The sequence below is a fragment of the Ranitomeya imitator genome, chromosome 2, assembly GCF_032444005.1.
Source record: "Ranitomeya imitator isolate aRanImi1 chromosome 2, aRanImi1.pri, whole genome shotgun sequence".
Lineage (NCBI taxonomy): Eukaryota > Metazoa > Chordata > Amphibia > Anura > Dendrobatidae > Ranitomeya > Ranitomeya imitator.
In genome coordinates this window covers 786,870,817-786,893,940 of record NC_091283.1, presented here as the reverse complement: position 1 = coordinate 786,893,940, position 23,124 = coordinate 786,870,817, and positions in this window count along the sequence as shown.

The following is a 23,124-nucleotide window of genomic DNA, read 5'->3' as shown; positions in this document are numbered from 1 at the left end:
CTTGATACAGCACTCTGGGAACAGCCTATTTGTTGAGAAATTTCTTTCTGGGTCTTACCCTCTTGCTTGAGGGTGTCAATGATGGCCTTCTTGACATCTGTCAGGTCGCTAGTCTTAAGGTACCGTCACACATAGCGACGCTGCAGCGATACCGACAACGATCTGGATCGCTGCAGCGTCGCTGTTTGGTCGCTGGAGAGCTGTCACACAGACAGCTCTCCAGCGACCAACGATCCCGAGGTCCCCGGTAACCAGGGTAAACATCGGGTAACTAAGCGCAGGGCCGCGCTTAGTAACCCGATGTTTACCCTGGTTACCATCCTAAAAAGTAAAAAAACAAACGCTACATACTTACCTTCCGCTGTCTGTCCTCGGCGCTCTGCTTCTCTGGTCTGGCTGTGAGCGCCGGGCAGCCAGAAAGCAGAGCGGTGACGTCACCGCTCTGCTTTCCGGCTGACCGACGCTCACAGCCAGAGCAGGAGGAGAGCAGAGCACAGCGCTGGAGGACAGACGGCTGTAGGTAAGTATGTAGTGTTTGTTTTTTTACTTTTAGGATGGTAACCAGGGTAAACATCGGGTTACTAAGCGCGGCCCTGCGCTTAGTTACCTGATGTTTACCCTGGTTACCAGCGAAGACATCGCTGAATCGGTGTCACACACGCCGATTCAGCGATGTCTACGGGGAGTCCAGCGACGAAATAAAGTTCTGGACTTTCTTCCCCGACCAGCGATCTCCCAGCAGGGGCCTGATCGCTGCTGCCTGTCACACTGGACGATATCGCTAGCGAGGACGCTGCAACGTCACGGATCGCTAGCGATATCGTCTAGTGTGACAGTACCTTTACCCATGATGGGGGTTTTGAGTAATGAACCAGGCAGGGAGTTTATAAAAGCCTCAGGTATCTTTTGCATGTGTTTAGAGTTAATTAGTTGATTCAGAAGATTAGGGTAATAGGTCGTTTAGAGAACCTTTTCTTGATATGCTAATTTATTGAGACAGGTTTTTTGGGTTATCAGGAGTTGTATGCCAAAATCATCAGTACTGAAACAATAAAAGACCTGACAAATTTCAGTTGGTGGATAATGAATCTATAATATATGAAAGTTTAATTGTAATCATTACATTATGGTAAATAATGAAATTTAACACTATATGCTAATTTTTTGAGAAGGACCTGTATATCTGTTCTCTCTATAACCACATATTTTACTGCATTTTTTACAGTATGATTAGAATGTTTACCTTTTCAACTGACAAGCCAATTTTTTTTTTAATACAGGGGTCCTGCAAAAAACCTATATTGGTAGGAAAATATTTTTGGGGCATCAATGGAGACAAAGAAATGTATAGCAGCTCAAAATGGATAAATGTATAATACATTTGGTAGTTTTATGGTCTGCTGTGGTCTATTGGCAATTAGTGCATTTTTTTATGCGTCTTTCAGGGCTCATACACCATTTATGTGACTCCATCCCTCTATTTTAGACCACCTTCTTTCTACCTGTTTGCACTCCGATACCATACAGACTGAATGATCTGCCCTCCTGGAGGACTTGAAGACTTTCTCACCAACACATAAATAGATGAGCATGTGAGTCGCCCACCAGGGCAATGGGGATACTTCGTACCAGGTCCGGTCGCTCTTAAACCCTTAAGCCCCGAGAGTGGTTTGCACGTTAATGACCGGGCCAATTTTTACAATTCTGACCACTGTCCCTTTATGAGGTTATAACTCTGGAACGCTTCAACGGATCCCGGTGATTCTGACATTGTTTTCTCGAGACATATTGCACTTCATGATAGTTGTAAAATTTCATTGATATTACCTGCATTTATTTGTGAAAAAAATGGAAATTTGGCAAAAATTCTGAAAATTTAGCAATTTTCCAACTTCGAGTTTTTATGTCCTTAAATCACAGAGATATGTCACACAAAATACTTAATAAGTAACATTTCCAACATGTCTACTTTACATCAGCACAATTTTGGAAACAAATTTTTTTTTATTAGGGAGTTATAAGGGTTAAAATTTCTCATTTTTACAACACCAATTTCTTTTAGGGACCACATCACATTTGAAGTCATTTTGAGGGGTCTATATGATAGAAAATAACCAAGTGTGACACCATTCTGAAAACTACACCCCTCAAGGTGCTCAAAACCACATTCAAGAAGTTTATTAACCCTTCTGGTGCTTCACAGGAATTTTTGGAATGTTTAAAAAAATGAACATTTAATCTTTTTTCCACAAAAAATTTATTTCAGCTCCAATTTGTTTTATTTTACCAAGGGTAACAGGAGAAAATGGACCCCAAAAGTTTTTGTACAATTTGTCCTGAGTACCCCGATACCCCATATGTGGGGGTAAACCACTGCTTGGGCGCATGGCAGAGCTCGGAAGGGAAGGAGCACAATTTGACTTTTCAATGCAAAATTGGCTCCATGTTGCGTTTGGAGAGCCACTAATGTGCCTAAACATTGAAACCTCCCACAAGTGACACCATTTTGGAAAGTAGACCCCCCACAAGTGACCCCATATTGAAAACTACACCCCCCAAGAAACTTATCTAGATGTGTTGTGAGGACTTTGAACCCCCAAGTATTTCATTACAGTTTATAACGCAGGGCCGTGAAAATAAAAAAATCATTTTTTTCCTACAAAAATGGTTTTGTAGCCCCCAAATTTTTATTTTCCCAAGGGTAACAAGAGAAATTGGACTCCAGAAGTTTTTGTCTAATTTGTTATGAGTACGCTGATACCCCATATGCGGGGGGGACCACCGTTTGGGCGCATGGCAGAGATTGGAAGGGAAGGAGCGCAATTTGGAATGCAGACTTAGATGGATTGGTCTGCAGGCGTCACATTGCATTTGCAGAGCCCCTAATGTACCTAAACAGTAGAAACCCCCCCACAAGTGACCCCATATTGGAAACCCCAGAAGTTGTTGTCCAATTTGTCCTGAGTACGCTGATACCCCATATGTTGGGGTTAAACCCCTGTTTGGGCGCACAGGAGAGCTCGGAAGGGAAGGAGCACTGTTTTACTTTTTCAACGCAAAATTGGCTGGAATTGAGATCGGACGCCATATTGCGTTTGGAGTGCCCTGATGTGCCTAAACAGTGGAAACCCCCAATTCTTACTGAAACCCTAACCCAAACACACCCCTAACCCTAATCCCAACCACACCCCTATCCCCAACTCCAACACACCCCTAACCCTAATCCCAACCATAACCCTAACCACACCCCTAACCTTGACACACCCCTAACCCTAATCCCAACCGTATATGTAATCCAAACCCTAACCCTAGCCCCAACCCTAACCCTAGCCCTAACCCTAGCCCTAACCCTAACCCTAGCCCTAACCCTATCCCTAGCCCTAACCCTAGCCCTAACCATAACCCTAGCCCTAACCATAGCCCTAACCCTAGCCCTAACCATTTTTACAACACCATTTTTTTAGGGACCACATCACATTCGAAGTCATTTTGAGGGGTCTATATGATAGAAAATAACCAAGTGTGACATCATTCTAAAAACTACACCCCTCAAGGTGCTCAAAACCACATTCAAGAAGTTTATTAACCCTTCTGGTGCTTCACAAGAATTTTTGGAATGTTTAAAAAAAAATGAACATTTAATTTTTTTCACAAAAAATTTACTTCAGCTCCAATTTGTTTTATTTTACCAAGGGTAATAGGAGAAAATGGACCCCAAAAGTTGTTGTACAATTTGTCCTGAGTACCCCGATACCCATATGTGGGGGTAAACCAACGTTTGGGCGCATGGCAATTCTGGGAAAGGAAGGAGCGCCATTTGGAATGCAGACTTAGATGGAATGGTCTGCAGGCATCACATTGCGTTTGCAGAGCCCCTAATGTACCTAAACAGTAGAAACCCCCCACAAATGACCCCATATTGGAAACTAGACCCCCAAGTAACTTATCTAGATGTGTTGTGAGAACTTTGAACCCCCAAGTATTTCACTACAGTTTATAATGCAGAGCCGTGAAAATAAAAAATCATTTTTTTTTTCAACAAAAATTATCTTTAACACCCAGTTTTGTATTTTCCCAAGGGTAACAGGAAAAATGGACCCCAAAAGTTGTTGTACAATTTGTCCTGAGTACCCCGATACCCATATGTGGGGGTAAACCAACGTTTGGGCGCATGGCAGAGCTCGGAAGGGAAGGAGCGCCATTTGGAATGCAGACTTAGATGGATTGGTCTGCAGGCGTCATGTTGCATTTGCAGAGCCCCCAATGTACCTAAACAGTAGAAACCCCCCACAAGTGACCCCATATTGGAAACTAGACCCCCAAGTATCTTATCTAGATGTGTTGTGGGAACTTTGAAGTCCCAAGTATTTCACTACAGTTTATAACGCAGAGCCGCGAAAATAAAAAATCTTTTTTTTCCTACAAAAATGGTTTTGTAGCCCCCAAATTTTTATTTTCCCAAGAGTAACAAGAGAAATTGGACCCCAGAAGTTGTTGTACAATTTGTCCTGAGTACGCTGATACCCCATATGTTGGGGTAAACCCCTGTTTGGGCGCACGGGAGAGCTCAGAAGGGAAGGAGCACTGTTTTACATTTTCAATGCAGGATTGGCTGGAATTGAGATCGGACGCCATATTGCGTTTGGAGAGCCCTGATGTGCCTAAACAGTGCAAACCCCCAATTCTTACTGAAACCCTAACCCAAACACACCCTTAACCCTAATCCCAACCACACCCCTAACCCCAAATCCAACACACCCCTAACACTAATCCCAACCATAACCCTAACCACACCCCTAACCCTGACACACCCCTAACCCTAATCCCAACTGTAAATGTAATCCAAACCCTAACCCTAGCCCCAACCCTAACCCTAACACTAGCCCAAACCCTAGCCCTAACCCTAGCCCTAACCCTAATGGGAAAATGGAAATAAATACATTTTTTTAACTTTTTATTTTTCCGTAACTAAGAGGGTGATCAAAGGGGGTTTGATTTACTTTTATAGTGGGGTTTTTTGCGGATTTTTATGACTGGCAGCCGTAAAACACTATAAAATGTTTTTTATTGCAAAAAAATATTTTTATGCATTACCACATTTTGAGAGCTATAATTTTTCCATATTTTAGTCCACAGAGTCATGTGAGGTCTTGTTTTTTGCGGGACGAGTTGACGTTGGTAACATTTTCGGACACGTGACATTTTTTGATCGCTTTTTATTCCGATTTTTGTAAGGCAGTATGCCCAAAAACCAGCTATTCATGAATTTCTTTTGGAGGGGCATTTAACCGTTCCGCGTTTGGTAAAATGGATGAAGCAGTTTTATTCTTCGGGTCAGAACGATTACAGCAATACCTCATTTATATCATTTTTTTATGTTTTGGCGCTTTTATACGATAAAAACTATTTTACAGAAAAAATAATTATTTTTGCATCGCTTTATTCTGAAGACTATAACTTTTAAATTTTTTTGCTGATGATGCTGTATGGCGGCTAGTTTTTTGCGGGACAAGATGACATTTTCAGCGGTACCATGGTTATTTATATTCGTCTTTTTGATCGCATGCTATTCCACTTTTCGTTCGGCGGTATGATAATAAAGTGTTGGCTTTTGCCTCGTTTTCTTTTTCTTTTTTTTTACGGTGTTCACTGAAGGGGTTAACTAGTGGGACAGTTTTTTTAGGTCAGGTCGTTACGGATGTGGCGATGCTAGATATGTGTACTTTTATTGGTTTTTTTTTATTTAGATAAAGAAATGTATTTATGGGAATAATATTTTTTTTTCTTTTTTAGGATTTTTTTTTTTACACAACTAAATATATATTTTTTTACTTTATAACATTGCCCCGGGGGGGGCATCATGTTATAAGGTCAGATCGCTGATCTGACACTTTGCAGAGCACTGTGTCAGATCAGCGATCTGACGTGCACTGCTCCTGGCTTACCAGTGCCTGCTCTGAGCAGGCGCTTGGTAAGCCACCTCCCTGCAGGACCCGGATGCAGCCCCGTGGCCATTTTGGATCCAGGGCCTGCAGGGAGAAGAAGGTAGGAGACACTCGGAGCAACACGATCACATCGCGTTGCTCCAAGGGTCTCAGGGAAGCACGCAGGGAGCCCCCTCCCTGCGCGATGCTTCCCTATACTGCCTGAACACTGTGATCATGTTTGATCGCAGTGTGCTGGGGGTTAATGTGCTGGGGGCGGTCCGTGACTGCTCCTGGCACATAGTGCCGGATGTCAGCTGCGATAGTCAGCTGACACCCGGCCGCGATCGGCCGCGCTCCCCCTGTGAGCGCGACCGATCGCTATGATGTACTATACCATCCCTGGGAATTAAGTCCCAGGTCACGGGATAGTATGTCAAATGGGATTAAGGGGTTAAAGGGGATGTCAGAGTGGATGCGACCCGATCCGTGGCCCTGGGGCTCAACAAAAAGGGGAAAGTCTTTAAAGGGTTTAATAAAGTCTATTCGTGACTCCACCTGTGGCTTTCAGTCACAGGGGACCGACGGTGCTTAAAGTGGTCCTCTGGGGTGCTGTTGTTGCAGCAAGATGGTGACGCTTCCCACAGGTGAAGCGGGGTCCCCAGGGCTCCCAAGGTGTATGGCAGGGATGGTGGGTTGCCGGTAAATAATATAAGACACAGGGTTGCAGTCTTTACCTGGTTTACTGGAGTTGTAGTAGGCCTCAGTCCAGGGTACTGGCAACAGATACAGAAGGAGTCCAGGCAGCCCAGAAACAAAAAGAAGTCCCCTTGGCAGTTCAGGTTGGGAGGCTTCCGCTTTGCGCTGGGTTTCTAGTATCTTGCTACCTGTGGTTTGCTGGCAAAGCACTCCTTTCTCTTTCCAGTCCTGGGACAGAACCTGCACGGCAGGCAGCTTGTGCTGTACTCTGGGGGGTCTCTGACATGATGACTCCAGGCTCTATATCTGCTGCTTTGCCTCAGGTATGGTATGGGCAGTATACTTATAGTCCTATGCCCTCCGGCTCTGCTGTGGACCTTACAGCTATCCACAACCTCGGGCTCCCGGTGCCTGGTTTCTGCTCTCTGGCTCTTAGGGGCCTAATCCTCGCTCCTTGAGCACTCAATCTCTCCTCTGCTCCTTTCCTGTCTGCTCCAGACTCAACTGAACTCTAGTGACTTAACTCCTCCTCCAGACCAGGATCTTTATTCAGGGAAGCTGCCCTGAAACCGGGTTTTGAGCTCCGCTCCTGAGCTGGATTCAGAAGGTGTTGTGTGTGAGATTACCTACCAAAGGGATCTCTCTTGTCTCCAGGCATAGCAATACCCTCATGAGAGGAAGGCAGCACTACTGTGGTACCCGAACTCCTGGAGTGCCACATTCCTCCCCCCCCCCCTCCCCACCGTTAAATCCAGTACTCCTGTACTGGGAAAAGGAAACATAAACAACAGGTTACAAAGGTGCAAAAACATTTTGAAATACATATGAACAGGTTAATAACATTTTCTTCGCTTACGGCAGGCACTTTTGGCTTGAACGTTGCAAATAAACATTTTGTTCATATAAAACAGTACCAAAGCGAGGGACCCGTCATACACCACCAATGTAGGCTTGGGTGAGCTACAAGACGCATCCAGACCCAGGGTTCGGCCGCACCAGATGGTTTTAGCTTCAAGTCTGAAGAAACAAGGCCCTACCCACGCCGGCAAAGTGGGTAGAACGAGGATGCACCTTGAGGGTGCCAACTATGTACAAAAACAGTTTTTGGGTAATCCTCTGTCCATTACCCCATTGTCCATTTTAAATCTGTAACAAATATATGCAAACACTTCAAACAAGTAACACCAATTATTGACATTTTTAGTCCCTGTAACGGGCTGGGATTTGACCCTTGGTGCTACGAGTAGACCTACATAGTTCCTGGTCTAACTAACATGTTTGCTCTTGTTGTGTACCAATTAGTGTCTGTACTACTTCTAGGCCTGCATTGTGTAGGGAAACTGGGTAATTGTCTGCGACTTCGTAGATTCACCATGGGCCTGACAGATTCACCGATAGCAGAGGGTGGATTCTCTGGTTCCACTGCTGAGGTGACGTTTGCTGCTTGAGCCCGCTGGTGTAAAGTCTCTTGTGTTTCAGGATGGTTCTGAGTCACGTCTTCTGGTATTTCCAACTGGGGAAAAGTCATGACAGGTATCACTATGATCTGATGTACTTGAGTCCAAGACTGGGGAAAATCTCCAAGAACAGTATGGATTTTCTTTTCTTCTTCTTCTGTAGGTTGAGAAGTACTGGGGTCTTTTTTCTTGTCTCTCAGTTCACCGGGGCATACTTTAAGGTGATCTCTGGATACCGCAATTGAAGTTTCTCCTCCATCTTTGCTTATTTGACAGACTTTAGTATTGTCAAAGTTTGATGGTAAGATGGTATATGGTTCTGCTTCCCACTGGTCATCGAGTTTGTGCATTCTCTTTTTACGCTTTAGTACTTGTTCACCTGGTGACAAGGGAATTGCAGGGGCACGTTGATTGTAGTTTCTCTTGTTTTTGTCTTGCATGGGACAAGCTTCTTTCTACACACTCTTGTTCTTGGTGGTATTTCTTTTGTCGCTCATTATCCCAATCTGCATCTGGTGAAGTTGTTTATGGTGTGAGGACTCCCATTTCAAGATCAACAGGTAATTTGCTAGATGTTCCTCTCATCAGGTAGGCTGGAGTACAGTTAGTGGAATTCACTGGGATGAGATTGTACAGATCTACCGAGTCTGGCAACTTCTCTGGGCATAAGTTTTTTTCATGCGAAGGCAAAGTCTTTAGTAAGTCAATTACTATTTGATTCTTCTTTTCACACATACCATTGGTTTGTGGGTGATACGGGGTTGTCCTTATCTTCTTGCATCCGTACAGGTTGCAGAACTCTTGAAACACTTCTGCTTCAAAGGCTGGGCCTTGGTCGGTTAGTACATTCTCAGGGTATCCGTGTAGTTGACAAAAGTGTTGTTGGAAGGCTGTAGCTGCCGTCTTCGCTGTCTGGTCATTGACAGGTACTACTACCAGGAATCTGGAGTAATGGTCCACAATGGTGAGAGCATAGACATAGCCTGACCGGCTTGGAGTTAGCTTCACGTGGTCTAAGGCCACCAGTTCAAGTGGCTGTTTGGTGACTATGGGCTGTAAGCATCCCTCTGGCTGTCATGGTCCTTTCTGCATGGGTTGCATGGGCCACACTCTCGGCACCACTTTTCAATGGCTTTTCTCATGCCAATCCAGTAAAACCTTCCACGGAGTAGGATCTGTAACTTCTTCCATCCGAAGTGTCCTGTTCCATTATGGTACGCTTCCAGAGCCATTGGCGCATCTTGTCTTGGGACCACTATCTGCCAGACCAACTTGTGAGTGCGTGGGTTGATATTCCTCCAGCACAGCTTACCGTCGTAGATAAACAATTTTCCCTTCTTCCACAGCTGTTGAGTCTCTTGTGGAGCATCTGGACCAGGGTGTGAATCTGCTTGCGTCAGCAGCTCTTTTACCATAGGGACTGCGGGGTCACTATCCTGCGTCTCTGCCCAGCCATGGTGGGGTAATGGGTTCAGCGTGGCTTCTTGCTTGTTATTGCGCTTGTTCCTCACATAATGGGAATACTGAGTTGCCCCGGGGCGAGGGAAAGCTGGTAACTCTATCTCTTCAAATGCTTCTGGATCTTCTTCCATCTCTGGTAAGTTGGGCATTCTGGACAGCGCATCGGCATTTGCATTCTTGTGCCTTGCACGGTACTTGATGGTGAATTCATATATGGACAATCGGGCCATCCATCATTGCTCCAAGGCAGCTAGTTTTGCCGTCTCCAGGTGTGTCAGTGGGTTGTTATCCGTGAAAACTGTGAATCTTGCTGAGGCCAAGTAGTGTTTGAAGCGCTTTGTTACCGCCCAGACTATGGCGAGGAACTCCAGCTTGAAGGAACTGTAGTTTTTGGTGTTCCTTTCAGTGGGACGAAGCATTCTGCTGGCGTAGGCGATTACTCTTTCTTTGCCTTTCTACACCTGGGGCAACACTTCTCCCAGTCTCACGTTGCTGGCGTCCATGTACAGCACAAATGGTTGGTCATATTCAGGATAGGCCAGTACCTCATCTCCTGTGACAGCCATCTTCAACTGAGTGAAGGATCCCTCCAGCCTGTCGTTCCAGTCAAACGGGGTATTCTTACCCTTGGTTTTCTTGGATTGGCCCACTAAGGCTACGTTCACACTAGCGTTGTGCGCCGCTGCGTCGGCGACGCAACGCACAACGCACGCAAAAACGCGGCAAAACGCACGCAAAAACGCTGCGTTTTGCGACGCATGCGTCGTTTTTTGCCGAAATTTGGACGCAAGAAAAATGCAACTTGTTGCGTTTTCTTGGTCCGACGCTTGCGGCAAAAAAGACGCATGCGTCGCACAACGCAGCACAAAAAGACGCATGCGTCCCCTATGTTAAGTATAGGGGCGCATGACGCATGCGTCGCAGCTGCGTCGCCCGACGCAAACACGATGCAAAACGGGAAACGCTAGTGTGAACGTAGCCTAACAGGTCTTGCAGTGGTCTGGCTATCTTTGGTGAAGTCTTTGATAAACCCTTGATAGTAGCCTACCAACCTGAGGAACTGACGGATTTTGTGGATGTTGTTGCGCTTCGGCCAGTCCCTGATCAGTGACCTTGTCAGGGTCTGGTGCCACTCCTTCGGCACTTACCACATGGCCCAGGTACTACACTTTGGGCTTTAACAGATGGCATTTGAATGGTTTTACCTTCTGGCCAAAGTTGGACAGAGCTTCGTACACCTAGGCCAGGTACTTCAGGTGGTCTTCATATGTCTTAGAGAAGACGATGACATCGTCCAGGTACAACAAGACAGTTTTGAAATTCTTGTGCCTGAGTCAGCACTCCATCATCCTCTCAAATGTTCCTGGTGCATTGCACAGTTCAAATGGCATGTAGTTGAATTCAGAGAGACCCATTGGTGTTGTGAAGGCCATCTTTTCCTTATCTGCCTCTGCCACAGGAACCTGCCAGTACACACTGGTGAGATCCAAGGTGGAAAAGTAGTTAGCAGATTTTAAAGCAGCCAATGACTCTTCGATTCTGGGCAACGGGTATGCATCCTTATGTGTAATGTGGTTTATCTGCCTATAATCAACACACATCCTCATTGTACCATCTTTTTTCCTGACGAGGACTAATGGAGCTGTGTTATGAACAGCTGATTCAGAACCACAATGGACCTAGTGGTTAAGAGCACACAAAGTGACCTGATAGTTACTAACATAGGACGAGCTCTGAGATGTGGGAACTCTGCTGACCGCAATCCCTAATCCTATCATACCACACTAGAGGTAGCCGTGGATTGCTCCTAACGCTCCCTATGCAACTCGGCACAGCCTGAGAAACTAGATAGCCCTGAAGATAGAAAAATAAGCCTACCTTGCCTCAGAGAAATTCCCCAAAGGAAAAGACAGCCCCCCACATATAATGACTGTGAGTTAAGATGAAAATACAAACACAGAGATGAAATAGATTTTAGCAAAGTGAGGCCCGACTTACTGAATAGACCGAGGATAGGAAAGATAGCTTTGCGGTCAGCACAAATACCTACAAACAACCACGCAGAGGGGGCAAAAAGACCCTCCGCACCGACTAACAGTACAGAGGTGCTCCCTCTGCGTCTCAGAGCTTCCAGCAAGCAAGAAAAACCAATATAGCAAGCTGGACAGAAAATATAGCAAACAAAAGTAACACAAGCAAAACTTAGCTTATGCAGGGCAGACAGGCCACAAGAACGATCCAGGAGAGAGCAAGACCAATACTGGAACATTGACTGGAGGCCAGGAACAAAGAACTAGGTGGAGTTAAATAGAGCAGCACCTAACGACTTAACCTCGTCACCTGAGGAAGGACACTCAGAAGCCGCAGCCCCACTCACATCCACCAGAGGAAGCTCATAGACAGAACCAGCCGAAGTACCACTCATGACCACAGGAGGGAGCTTGACCACAGAATTCACAACAGAGCTGCCCAGGGACTACAACTCTCTCTGATTACCTCAGCCTCCTTCATCTCTCGTAGCATACTTTTGGCACACTGTAGTGAGCTGGTGGTACTGGCCGGTACCTCTCTTTAATGGGTGGATGACTTCCCGTGGGGATATAATGTTGAACCCCTTTTAGCTGCCCAAAATCTAGTGGGTGCTTGCTGAATACCCGCTCATACTCATGGACCACCCGGTAAGCCCCTTGTTTTTGGTGTGATGGGGTAGAATCACTGCCCACGTGTAATTTCTAGTAAATTTTATAATTCACCGCACACTCTAATTAGATTCTATACAATGGATTCATGCAGATAAAAGTGTGGATTTATTTATATATTTGGGAGCATAACAGAATAAAGCAGCTCATGCGATCTGACACAACGTTTCGGCTCCACCGGAGCCTTTTTCACGTGATCGCTGTGAAATAAAGCAAATATATATCCAATAACTAAAACAACAAAATAAAGAGAGAGAATAAAAAGCCAAGAAGAAACATATACAAACGAAAAACGTTACAACATCCTAGTGTACGTATGATAAAAACACTTTAGTGTAATCTCTGGGTCAATGTAGGAGGCCTATGGGCTGTCCCAGGGAACAAGACAGGAATCACTATGGTACAAACGAGGCGACTGGGAAGGGAATCCCGAGATAGGCACCATCCACTAAGTAGCATGGATATAGAGGATAATATAAACCATGGGATACACAGTAATAAAGCATATGTCCAAAATATAAATGCAAGTTTCAGAAAAAAAGGGTATTACCTTATTCCAGTGTGAAAGGAACATACGGAGGAGGGAAAGAGATCCCAATGGTGACACTTACACTGTAAGGAACAGTGAGATGCAATTAGTATATAGTCAAAAGGAGAAGTATACGTGCCCAAAGGTACAGATGAAGAGGGTACCTAATGAAGATGCAATGGCCTATGTGTGGCTGCTGGCCAGATGAGGGTATTCTGTAAAGAGAATAATGTGTGGGTACAACTGTGTACATCAATGGTGGTCAGTGGTAAAGGTTTCAAGGAAAACCTGACCCTGTGCGGTTACCTGTCTGAGACGCTGTGCTGAGCGGCGCTCCCGCGCCCTGCTTGTGCTGGCGTGTGCTGTACATGTTAAGGGTCTGGCTTAAATGTAGTTCCGCACCGCTGTACCGGAAGTACGCGGTGCGGACCGGAAGTGACGTATCGCTAGTGATAGCTGTGAAGTGCGCATGCGCTGCCGGCGCCATGGCAACCTATTCACTGATACATCTGACCGCCATAGTAGCCTGTGTAGTGCGCAAGCGCATTATAGCGCTAGGTAGTGCAAAGGCACTGGAGTATCTGTATGGGTGTGCGGTGCAGATGAGATGTATGGCGGTTTCATAAAGTAATACCTATGTTATGGCCACCATATAAACGCATTTGAGGCGCAGGTGCTTACAGCAGTAGGATGTACAGAGGCACTATCTGGTCTGCATATTAAATTGGGCAATGAACATAAGTGATCTGGTAATTACATTAGGGGATGGGGTAGCCTACAGAGAAAAGGAAAACATATGGAAAAACCTGGCAAAACATCAGAAAAACATCTGAAAAATATGAAAAAAATGAAAAAAAATGTGAAAAAAAATGAAAAAAATATATATGAAAAAAATGAAAAAATATGAAAAATGAATAAAATATGAAAATTATGAAAAACAAGGGTACCAGTGAGGGGTAGGGCAAACTCACCTAGTGCCATAGTACCTTAGCGGGTCTGTAGGGTAAAAGAGGAGAAAATAGTTAATAATATGCTCATGATAGCCAGTCTATTTCCCTATTAAGTCCTTTAGGAGCAAGGGTATCCAATTTATGAATCCAGAAAGTTTCCCGTGATTTAAGTAGTTTTATATGGTCCCCCCCTCTTCTGGGGTGGGGGACACGCTCAATGACCTGGAACCTGAGTTGGGCCACTGTGTGATTGTACCTTGAGAAGTGATCCGGCAGGGGAAGCCATGTTTTGCCACATCTGATTGTGGACTTATGGCTGGCGATGCGGTCTTTTATATGTTGTGTGGTCTCCCCCACGTAGAGGAGACCACATGGGCACTTGACTAAGTAGATAACAAAGTTGGAGTTGCATGTATGGAAACCACGTATTGGATAGGTTTTGCCAGTCCTGGGATGGGTTATATTGTCTGCCTTAATGACATTGGAACAGGCTGCGCAGTTTAAACAAGGGAAGGTACCATTGCGTCGGGTTGTAAGGAACCTTTGCATAGTGTTGGGATGTGCACTGCCGATATCCGCTCTGACCAGTCTGTCCTTGATATTGGAAGGTCTTTTTGTACACATCAGGGCCGGTTCCCCAAAGGGGGCAATTTTAGGATAGGCCTTTGTAAGAAGTGGCCAGTGTTTCTTGATAATGGAATATACTTTTGGCATGAGTGGGTGGAATGTGTGTACAAAGGGGGATCCTTTCTTTTGATCTCGTCCGAGGGGAAGGAGATGGAGGTGTTAAGGTACCGTCACACTTAGCGACGCTGCAGCGATACCGACAACGATCCGGATCGCTGCAGCGTCGCTGTTTGGTCGCTGGAGAGCTGTCACACAGACCGCTCTCCAGCGACCAACGATCCCGAGGTCCCCGGTAACCAGGGTAAACATCGGGTAACTAAGCGCAGGGCCGCGCTTAGTAACCCGATGTTTACCCTGGTTACCATCGTAAAAAAACAAACAGTACATACTTACATTCAGCTGTCTGTCCCTTGCCGTCTGTTTGCTGCACTGACTGCTGGCCGCAAAGTGAAAGCAGAGCACAGCCACAGCGGTGAGTCACCGCTGTGTGACTCACCGCTGTGCTGTGCTTTCACTTTCACTTTGCGGCCAGCAGTCAGTGCAGGAAATAGACGGCAAGGGACAGACAGCTGAATGTAAGTATGTACTGTTTGTTTTTTTTACGATGGTAACCAGGGTAAACATCGGGTTACTAAGCGCGGCCCTGCGCTTAGTTACCCGATGTTTACCCTGGTTACCAGTGAAGACATCGCTGAATCGGTGTCACACACACCGATTCAGCGATGTCTGCGGGGAGTCCAGCGACGAAATAAAGTTCTGGACTTTCTTCCCCGACCAGCGACAGCACAGCAGGGGCCTGATCGCTGCTGCCTGTCACACTGGACGATATCGCTAGCGAGGACGCTGCAACGTCACGGATCGCTAGCGATATCGTCTAGTGTGACAGTACCTTTAGAGTACGTATTTTTTCCTGATTGAGGAGTTTAGGAGGATAGCATCTTGACTGAAATTTTTTTGCCATCGTATCCAATCTATCATTCAAGATAGTGAAATCTGAGACAATGCGTGCCACCCTATTGAATTGGGACCTTGGCAAACTATTTTTCATGGTTCTCTGGAATTTTTGTCGTTTTCGGTCTTGTAGTACTTTCTGATGTTCTGCAAGGGCTTTATCCATCTTGGTTTTTAAGGTAGTCCACTCGGCCGAGGATAGAGTAGTTGACAATTGTGTCTCTATGGACTGAATATTCTGCTTGGTCTCAATTATAGAGCGCCGCTCAGCACAGCGTCTCAGACAGGTAACCGCACAGGGTCAGGTTTTCCTTGAAACCTTTACCACTGACCACCATTGATGTACACAGTTGTACCCACACATTATTCTCTTTACAGAATACCCTCATCTGGCCAGCAGCCACACATAGGCCATTGCATCTTCATTAGGTACCCTCTTCATCTGTACCTTTGGGCATGTATACTTCTCCTTTTGACCATATACTAATTGCATCTCACTGTTCCTTACAGTGTAAGTGTCACCATTGGGATCTCTTTCCCTCCTCCGTATGTTCCTTTCACACTGGAATAAGGTAATACCCTTTTTTTCTGAAACTTGCATTTATACTTTGGACATATGCTTTATTACTGTGTATCCCATGGTTTATATTATCCTCTATATCCATGCTACTTAGTGGATGCTGCCTATCTCGGGATTCCCTTCCCAGTCGCCTCGTTTGTACCATAGTGATTCCTGTCTTGTTCCCTGGGACAGCCCATAGGCCTCCTACATTGACCCAGAGATTACACTAAAGTGTTTTTATCATACGTACACTAGGATGTTGTAACGTTTTTCGTTTGTATATGTTTCTTCTTGGCTTTTTATTCTCTCTCTTTATTTTGTTGTTTTAGTTATTGGATATATATTTGCTTTATTTCACAGCGATCACGTGAAAAAGGCTCCGGTGGAGCCGAAACGTTGTGTCAGATCACATGAGCTGCTTTATTCTGTTATGCTCCCAAATATATAAATAAATCCACACTTTTATCTGCATGAATCCATTGTATAGAATCTAATTAGAGTGTGCGGTGAATTATAAAATTTACTATTATTTAGGACCCTTTGGTCCATTACACCAGCACCTCGCCTCTAGCAGACTGAGTGCACGCTAAAATCTCCCTTTACATTGTCCTACGTTGGCGTCAGCACCGGTCATCTCCTCTTGAGTGCAAAAGACTCATGTCTACCGACACTTTTGTGTACGATTTGGCCACTAGCTCTAATATACTGTCCCAAGTGACAGGTTCCAATGATTTCCTTAGGACCCCAGTACAGGAACTGAGGACCAGGGATTTCGAGAAGGAGAAACGTAGATTAATTTCCTACGATCTCCATTGTACGACCTTAGCCGAATATCACAGACAGAACAAGATTCCCAGGGGGCTTAGGTGCAACCTCCAGCCTACCCTTTTTTCCGATAATCCGGAATATTGCGAGAAATATATGAAAATTCTGAATAAGTGCTCGCTTGATATTATAATACTCACCATAGAATACCTCCAGAAAGCTATAATTGAGACCAAGCAGAATATTCAGTCCATAGAGACACAATTGTCAACTACTCTATCCTCGGCCGAGTGGACTACCTTAAAAACCAAGACGGATAAAGCCCTTGCAGAACATCAGAAAGTACTACAAGACCGAAAACGACAAAAATTCCAGAGAGACTCTGACGACTACATCAACAATCGGGTGTACAAATGGACCGACTCCTCTACCACCACCTGGCGTCGACCAAGATACCAATGCAGAAATGGATCCTACAGTTCGGAAAGCGACTCATCAACACAGTCTGGTCGTCAACGTTTTTTATCCAAGAACCGCAGAGGGGGACAACACCAAGGAGACCAACAAGGCGAAGCCGGCGAAAGAATGACCACGCGATCACAGGTGAGAATACGAACCTAGTGATCAATATCTCGGACCATCTACTCTCCCCTGCGGAACTTATGGTCCTACAAAAGGGATTATCCTTTTGCCCTACACCAACTTGGGACTCTTTTCAACTGAAAAAGGATCTGGAGCGCTTCTATCGGACAGTCAGACTCAAGGCTCATTTTGGACTCAATACCGGCACTATTCAGGGTTCCACATCTTCACAGGGACCTGATCATATGCCTGAGCTATCTATCACTAATCTCGGCCTTCACAACCGTAGCAACTTCTGTCCTCCTCGCACATACCACGCTGCGGAAACTTTCATCTCTCTAGTGGACCAGGAGGTAAATTCTCTTTCTCATCAACAACAGCTTGGTCTATTCCCTATGCACTCCAACCTCTCTCTCACTGAGAAACATGCTCTTTCATCTCTGCACTCCAATAAATCTATCATCTTAAAACCTGCAGACAAAGGGGGAGCCATTGTAGTGATGAACCGTGTTCAATACATGCATGAAATAACCCGCCAATTATCTGATACTACCACCTATGGTATTATACCAAGAGACCCGGTTGCCACAATTAGTAACAAAATTCATAGAGTAATCGATACATATCTTATACGTCATGTCATCGATCAGAAAACGGCAACTTACTTAATAAATCCTCATCCGGTCACACCGGTTTTTTATGTTTTGCCCAAGATTCACAAATCACTACAAAATCCCACCGGTAGGCCTATAGTCGCCTCTACGGACTCAATCCTGTCTCCACTCTCTCTATTCCTAGAGAAAATCATGACACCATTGATTAAAGTAACCCGTTCTTTCCTCCTTGACACTGGACATTTTCTTAAAGTAATAAACCAACTAGGCACAATACCACCAGATAGTACCCTTGTCACTATGGATGTCAATAGTTTGTACACCTCAATCCAACATACAAAGGGTATCGAGGCCACCAGGTACCTGTTACACCAATCTTCCCTGTCAGGAGAAGCCATTCAATTTTGCCTTGACCTGCTCCATTTGGTACTCTATGAGAATTACTTCCTATTTGAAGACACTTTCTACATTCAGAAATGCGGCACGGCAATGGGCTCAAATGTTGCGCCAGCCTATGCAAATGCCTTCATGAACCACTTTGAAACCACCCACGTATTTAACAACAACTTGTTTCTACAGTATGTCATAGGATATCACCGTTACATTGATGATATCTTTTTTGGTTTGGACAGGCACTCTAGACTGTCTTAAATCCTTCCATGTTTTTCTCAATTCCATTTTTCCTGAACTCCAGTTCACCATGCATCATAGCACTGAATCTGTACCGTTCTTGGACACCATGGTTCTGAAAGACAGTGAGGGGCACCTCTCTACCGATATCTACTGCAAACCCACAGACTGTAATAGTCTCCTACATTATACCAGTTGCCATCCACGAACCATGAAAAATAGTTTGCCAAGGTCCCAATTCAATAGGGTGGCACGCATTGTCTCAGATTTCACTATCTTGAATGATAGATTGGATACGATGGCAAAAAAATTTCAGTCAAGATGCTATCCTCCTAAACTCCTCAATCAGGAAAAAATACGTACTCTAACACCTCCATCTCCTTCCCCTCGGACGAGATCAAAAGAAAGGATCCCCTTTGTACACACATTCCACCCACTCATGCCAAAAGTATATTCCATTATCAAGAAACACTGGCCACTTCTTACAAAGGCCTATCCTAAAATTGCCCCCTTTGGGGAACCGGCCCTGATGTGTACAAAAAGACCTTCCAATATCAAGGACAGACTGGTTAGAGCGGATATCGGCAGTGCACATCCCAACACTATGCAAAGGTTCCTTACAACCCGACGCAACGGTACCTTCCCTTGTTTAAACTGCGCAGCCTGTTCCAATGTCATTAAGGCAGACAATATAACCCATCCCAGGACTGGCAAAACCTATCCAATACGTGGTTTCCATACATGCAACTCCAACTTTGTTATCTACTTAGTCAAGTGCCCATGTGGTCTCCTCTACGTGGGGGAGACCACACAACATATAAAAGACCGCATCGCCAGCCATAAGTCCACAATCAGATGTGGCAAAACATGGCTTCCCCTGCCGGATCACTTCTCAAGGTACAATCACACAGTGGCCCAACTCAGGTTCCAGGTCATTGAGCGTGTCCCCCGCCCCAGAAGAGGGAGGGACCATATAAAACTACTTAAATCACGGGAAACTTTCTGGATTCATAAATTGGATACCCTTACTCCTAAAGGACTTAATAGGGAAATAGACTGGCTATCATGAGCATATTATTAACTATTTTCTCCTCTTTTACCCTACAGACCCGCTAAGGTACTATGGCACTAGGTGAGTTTGCCCTACCCCTCACTGGTACCCTTGTTTTTCATAATTTTCATATTTTTTTCATTTTTCATATTTTTTCATTTTTTTCATATATATTTTTTTCATATATTTTTTTCATTTTTTTTCAATTTTTTTTTTCATTTTTTTCATATTCTTCAGATGTTTTTCTGATGTTTTTCCAGGTTTTTCCATATGTTTTCCTTTTCTCTGTAGGCTACCCCATCCCCTAATGTAATTACCAGATCACTTATGTTCATTGCCCAATTTAATATGCAGACCAGATAGTGCCTCTGTACATCCTACTGCTGTAAGCACCTGCGCCTCAAATGCGTTTATATGGTGGCCATAACATAGTTATTACATTATGAAACCGCCATACATCTCATCTGCACCGCACACCCATACAGATACTCCAGTGCCTTTGCACTACCTAGCGCTATAATGTGCTTGCGCACTACACAGGCTACTATGGCGGTCAGATGTATCAGTGAATAGGTTGCCATGGCGCCGGCAGCGCATGCGCACTTCACAGCTATCACTAGCGATACGTCACTTCCGGTCCGCACCGCGTACTTCCGGTACAGCGGTGCGGAACTACATTTAAGCCAGACCCTTAACATGTACAGCACACGCCAGCACAAGCAGGGAGCGCCGCTCAGCACAGCGTCTCAGACAGGTAACCGCACAGGGTCAGGTTTTCCTTGAAACCTTTACCACTGACCACCATTGATGTACACAGTTGTACCCACACATTATTCTCTTTACAGAATACCCTCATCTGGCCAGCAGCCACACATAGGCCATTGCATCTTCATTAGGTACCCTCTTCATCTGTACCTTTGGGCACGTATACTTCTCCTTTTGACTATATACTAATTGCATCTCACTGTTCCTTACAGTGTAAGTGTCACCATTGGGATCTCTTTCCCTCCTCCGTATGTTCCTTTCACACTGGAATAAGGTAATACCCTTTTTTTCTGAAACTTGCATTTATATTTTGGACATATGCTTTATTACTGTGTATCCCATGGTTTATATTATCCTCTATATCCATGCTACTTAGTGGATGGTGCCTATCTCGGGATTCCCTTCCCAGTCGCCTCGTTTGTACCATAGTGATTCCTGTCTTGTTCCCTGGGACAGCCCATAGGCCTCCTACATTGACCCAGAGATTACACTAAAGTGTTTTTATCATACGTACACTAGGATGTTGTAACGTTTTTCGTTTGTATATGTTTCTTCTTGGCTTTTTATTCTCTCTCTTTATTTTGTTGTTTTAGTTATTGGATATATATTTGCTTTATTTCACAGCGATCACGTGAAAAAGGCTCCGGTGGAGCCGAAACGTTGTGTCAGATCACATGAGCTGCTTTATTCTGTTATGCTCCCAAATATATAAATAAATCCACACTTTTATCTGCATGAATCCATTGTATAGAATCTAATTAGAGTGTGCGGTGAATTATAAAATTTACTATTATTTAGGACCCTTTGGTCCATTACACCAGCACCTCGCCTCTAGCAGACTGAGTGCACGCTAAAATCTCCCTTCACGTGTAATTTCTGATACCAATCATCCATTTGTCCTGCAGAGCTATTGTCTTCTGCCTGGTTGGACAGGACCAAGGGTTCTGTTGCCTGCATTGCATTATATTAACAGTAAACAGTTTGGCAAGTGTGGCATATCTGGTTAGGTGGACCTCTTTCTCTCCACAGTTAAGAACACGTAGTGGTACCCTCCCCTTGCGGACTTCAACCACCCCTCTGGCTGTTAGGATTGTGAGCCTACTCTCTGAATACACAGGTTCTACCAGGGCCTGGTAGTCTTTACCTCTGATGCCTATTGCTGCCCGACACCAAATTAACATTTCACTCCTGGGGGGTATTGCAAAGGGGATCGGATCACTCACTGTGACGCGTCCAATTTCTCCACCAGACAGTTCTACTGTTGTCTCTGCACCAGGGTTCTGATTTCTTTTTGCAGGACTCTCTGCTCACTGGAATCAGCAATTGCGGCCACCTGTTGTAGCAAGGCAATAACCTCGGCAAGACAATTTTCTATGACATTAGTACCAATGGTCATCATGGGGTTACTATCGCGTTGGTCAATATCAACAATCACCACTCCTTGGGCCTTCAAATCTACCCGCCCCACTTTAATGGTGACCTCCTTGTACCCCACCTGTGCCAAAGACTGACCATTACTGGCAACTATTGTTAAATCACTATCTGGGCCATGGTTAATGTCTGAGTCAGGCCAATAATGTTTATAGAGAATGTAAGGCATAGTCCTCACTGAGGACCCGTTTCCAACAAAGCGTTCATTGGGATGCCGTCGATCACAATAGGAAGGACTAGTCATCCTCCGACGTACTTGGCTTGCCAGTTTTGTGGGCATGGTTGTCCTATTCCTGGGGGTTGGCCCTCTGCCCCAAGGGTCGCTCATTTAAGTGACAGTACCTTGCAATATGTCCTGCCTGGTTGCAGCGGCGCCAGATGGGTCATCCATCCGGATGATAGCAGTTGTCTCTTCCTCTGGTCGGCGGGATCCTCTTCTGTCGTCGCCAGGGGACATCCTCCGGTCTTGATCTTCTCCTTTGGGGATTCTTGTAGAGACTGCACAGTCTGGGCTAGTGCAGCTATATTTTTAGTCAGTTCCTGGACCTGGAGGTGCAGTCCTGTGGAGGGGTCATCATCCAGCATCTGTGCGTTGGCCTCAACGGGGACCTGAGGTTATGATGCCACCTCCTGCTGGTACATGAGGGCTGGATGCCTAGAGGGCACTGTGCGGCTGGGATGAGGTTCATGCAGCACCCGGATGGCCCTGTCTTTAAATTGTGCAAAGTCCAGGTCAGGGTTTTGTAATGTCAGGATTCGCAGCTGTGTCCTGTGGGTGCTGGACAGGAGTCCCTCAATGAACAGTTCCTTTAAGAACTTATCCCCATCCTGTATGCTGTTAGGATCAACCTGTTTGATGGCCTCAAAAAAGGACACATTCAAGAAAAAACACCAAAAAACAGGCAAAGATGCTTACCTGTCTAAATAGGCCTCAATACAAATGCACAAGCAGGGTGCAGCGGACCCAAACAAAATAGCAAGTGCACAGGTGCAATACCTAATGAAACAGCCAGCCTTCAATAAGGGTTTGGCCGTGTGGTACACCAATGCACTAAGATAAAATACTCTGTATGTGGCGTGTTCACACAAGGAATACAAAGCGTCTGGCTACAGCCTATTAATGACGCCATATGGCGGGCTGCCCAGTGCTAAAAATGCATCCCGTGCGAACAGAGGCCACAGTGTACAGAACAATTTGGGCCCAGCTGCACCCTGCAAAAAATATACGTGCAAAAAAAACCATATAAATATATGTAAGGTATTAGTTGATATTAGGGCCATAATATGGAAGCTGGCAACCCACGCCAAGGGTCCTTACGTATTGCCAGTCCTACTCTAACATGAAAAACACCAAAAAAGGACACATTCAAGAAAAAACACCAAAAAACAGGCAAAGATGCTTACCTGTCTAAATAGGCCTCAATACA